Genomic DNA, 4,237 nt, shown 5'->3' with positions numbered 1-4,237 from the left:
AAAATGGAATATTATATGTTTTTAGTAAATATAGTCACACTTTCTGTGTGTTTGTGTGGAATACTGTACGTGTGTATTTCTAGGAATTTCTCATGCTAGGTTAACATTAATGTAAATTATGACTTTGATAAAAATAAAAAGACCTTTTATTTAAAAAATTTATTGATTTTAGAGAGAGGTAGGGAGAGAGAGAAAAAGAGAGAGATTGAGATCAATTTGTTTTTCCACTTATTTATACATTCATTGGTTGCCCTTGTATGTGCCCTGACTAGAGATCAAACCCACGACCTTGGTGTATCAGGAAGATGCTCCAACCAATTAAGCTACCCAGCCAGGGAAAAATAAAAACACCTTTTAAAAGTTAGCAATGCATATTTATTTTGGTAAAATATCACCTTAATATCCTATATAATTAAACACTAATATGCAAATCGACTGAATGGCAAACTACTGGCGGAATGAACGGTCAGGGGAAGCTCCTGTGTTGAGCGTCTGCTCCCCAAAAGGGAGGTGACTAGCAGCGGCAGCGATGATTGGGGGACGAGGCTGGCAAGTAAGTGGACAGCGCCAGGCTACCGGCCAGGCTACCACCCACCAGTCGCCCCACAGATGGCCCTCATCGCCAGCCAAGCCTAGCGACCCTACCCTATATATTGGGAACAGTCTCTTAGATTTAAAAATTAAAACCTGGCAAAGGCTACTCTAACACTGAAAAAACAGGATGATGCAGCGATGACACTGGCCAGGGGGACCATGGGAGGTAGGCCGGCTGTGGGAGCACACTGACCACCAAGGGCAGCTCCTGCATTGAGCGTCTGCCCCCTGGTGGTCAGTGTGCATCATAGCAACCAGTCCACCAGCCATTTTGTCGCTTAGGATTTTATATATATAGACATACATCTGAGTCTGTCCTGTCTCCACCTCACTGTCCAGCCCACTTCCTGCCAAAGGTGCCCTGGGCATCGCCAACACCCCCACCCCTGCACACACGGCTCTGGAGCTCTCCTCCTCCCTCACCTCCTCAGGGGCGGCCCAAGAGCCCTCTCTCCCCCCTCACCCCTGCAGGTGCGGCCCTGGTGCCCCCTCTCCCCCCTCACCTCTGCAAGTGCGGCCCTGGTGCCCCCTCTCCCCCCTTGCCCCTGCAAGCGTGGCCCTCAGGCCCTCTAGGCTGGGATCCGTGCTCTCCTATAGGAGCCCTGTTGTCCAGTAGCTGTGCTGAGCGCTGGAACAACATAATTTTTTTATTAGAAGGAATGTTCTCTTGTTTTCTCGCCTGGTTATCGCCATGTTACTAGAAACGAGGTAAGTCAATCCGAAAACAGCTGAGTGAGAGGAATATACAAACAAACTTTCAAACTGTCTCAGCAAGAGAGGCTGGAGTTATTGAATATGCAAATTGACTTATTAAAAGAAGAATGATGTCTTTTTCAGCAATCAGTGTAATTACAGAGGAACCTTCAACGGAGAAATCAACTTGTTTCTCAGAATAAAAAGTCTCCAGAAGGAAAATGTAGGTGTAACAGATCAAAATGAGAAAATGTGCACTTGGCAGGACATGGTCTTGCGTGGAAGGATGGAGCTGCTGGGAGGGAGGTGGGAGCAGGTGCCCAGGGGCCTGCCAGGTCCCGTGTCCTGGGTCCCATGTGCCAGGTCCCGTGTCCACTGAGCCCACCTGTCTCTCTCCCACCCGCCTCTCTGGTTCAGACGGAGGATGCAGGGCCATGGAGGGGGTGGGTCTCAGCCACACGCAACAACACGTCAGCAGCTGCACGTCAGACACTCGTCCTCAGTCTTTGGTCTGTAAAGTGGGAGAGCACACGACGTCAGAGACAGCTCTGAAATTTCAGGAGCAAAACCAGATGGCGACCTGGCAGCACACCGGGCCCCCAACAGGCTCGGTGAAGGTGAGCCATCAGCAGAGGCCCCAGTGCCACTCCGTGTGCTCGCTGACCCTGTCACTTAACTGTCACTCATGGCCAAAATGCAGAACGCGACATCCACACCCTCCAGAAAGGCAGACAAGCCCTCCTCTGTGAGCCTCAGAGTCTCCAGCACGACACACCGTCAGCGGCCACAGGAAAACCGTCTCCGCCCTTTCACATTCCAGTGGGAAGACGAGCGCTAAACAGAAATCATCATCAACACACACACACACACACACACACAGCATTTCAGACACGTCTCCGCGAAGGAGAGAGCCACGGAGGCCGCTCAGGGCCGCACAGGGAGGTGAGCAAGAGGGTGAGGAGGGACCCAGGGCATCGGGGGCACCAGTGCTCCACGCTGGGCAGAGCTGGGCCTGACGTGCTCCAGGCTCAGGAGCAGGCTCCTGGGACCACAGGGCTGAGAAAACAGGACCCGGGACCGATAAGTGCAGGGCCGGGTGGCACGGGGCCTGCGGGCTTACACGGATGAATCGGCAGCGTCTGGAGGGTACTGAGCGGACGAGTGACAGGAAGTGTCTGACTTGTTTTAGCAGGAAGAGCAGCATCGTGAGTCCCCTGATGGAGGGGCCCTGCGAGGAGGCTGCTGCGCAGGCCAGGCTGGGGGTGGTGGCTGTGAGTGGGGTGGTGGCTGTGAGTGGGTGTTCTGCACGTGGGGTGTTCGTGTGTGTGTTCTGTGTGTAGGGTGTTCTGCATGTGTGCTCTGTGTGTGGGGTGTTCTGCATGTGTGCTCTGTGTGTGGGGTGTTCTGCATGTGTGCTCTGTGTGTGGGGTGTTCTGCATGTGTGTTCTGCATGTGGGGTGTTCTGCATGCGTGTTCTGTGCATGTGTGTTCTGTGTGTGTGTGTTCTGCACATGGGGTGTTCTATGAGTGGGGTGTTCTGCATGCGTGCTCTGCATGTGGGGTGTTCTGCATGCGTGTTCTCTGCATGTGTGTTCTGTGTGTGTGTGTTCTGCACATGGGGTGTTCTATGAGTGGGGTGTTCTGCATGGGTGTTCTATGCATGTGTGTTCTGTGCGTGTATGGGGTGTTCTGCGTGTGGGGTGTTCTGCGTGTGGGGTGTTCTGTGAGTGGGGTGTTCTGCGTGTGGGGTGTTCTAAGGGGCAATTGACATGCTCACCCACAGATCAGATGCAGAGGCCGAGAGGAGCAAAGAGGCTTCCAGAGTCCATTCGACAATGCAGAGCAGTTTGCAAACCCAGAGTCCCAGGTGACACCCCGGTGAGGGCTCCTCTCGGATGGGACTCGGCACAGGGGCACCTGGGAGGCACCTGTCTCTGCAGCCCGCAGACCAGCTCCCCCCGGAGCCTCGGCCGGTGCCACTCCCTGTCCCCGAGCCCCTCTCTCCAGCCTCGGCACTGCTGCCCTGCGACCCTGGGCCCCGTCTCCTCTCTGCGTGGGCCTCTCTGCCACAGGACCCTCTGTCAGCCGTCACCGGTTCTCCAGAGAAGCAGAACCAAGAGGACGCACGCAGAGCAGGAGACGGAGGTTTACGGTGACAGACTGGCTCACAGCTGAAGAGGAGTCCCAGGGCCCACAGCCCGCAGCTAGAGGGGCGGGAAAGAGGATGGTGGGAGTTCCGGTCCGATCGCCACCGGCCGGCGGCCCCAGAGGAGCAGCTGCCCAGCCAGGGGCCCGGCCAGGCAGCAGGTGGCCCGGCTCATTCCACAGGAGCTCAGCCCTTCGTTCTGTGCAGGCCTTCAACCGGCCCGGTGAGGCCCGCCCATCGGGAGAGCAATGTTTCCCGAGTCCACAGCTTCACGTGAGCTTGTCCAGCACTCCCCACAGACACTCGGAATAACGCTGGAGCAAATGTCCGGGCACAAAATGTCCTACCCAGTAGACACAAAATTCACCACCATACCTGTTCTCCCCACGGTGTCTGTCATTTTATGAGTTTATCTTCGTTACTTATCTGCCTAGGTGACTGTGTTTGCCTTCCTTCTGAGACTGTAATTTCCACCAGCTGTTGTTGAACAAATGAACTGGTGACAAGTGGAGGGAAAGCAGCTCCGTGTGTGATCTGGGACCCGGGAGAGCATGGAGCTGCCCTGAGGCCAGCGGCGCTGGCGGGTGGAGCTGCCCTGGATGAGAGGCAGAGGGGCCTGGGAAGACAGGAGGGGCTGGGGCGGAAGCAGACAGATCCGTCTCCGACAGCCGCACCCCTGCGTGCGTCCTGGCTTTTAGTTTTAACCGGGAGCGAACGTCTCTTGACCCAACGCCACTGACTGGGCCCAACGGCAGTCGGAGCCCCATGCAGGTGGGCCCCGGCCCGGCCTCCCGGGCGAGGGCG

Source organism: Myotis davidii, unplaced genomic scaffold, assembly GCF_000327345.1.
Source record: "Myotis davidii unplaced genomic scaffold, ASM32734v1 scaffold1745, whole genome shotgun sequence".
NCBI classification, from domain to species: Eukaryota; Metazoa; Chordata; class Mammalia; order Chiroptera; family Vespertilionidae; genus Myotis; species Myotis davidii.
Note: the sequence above shows the minus strand (reverse complement) of the source record.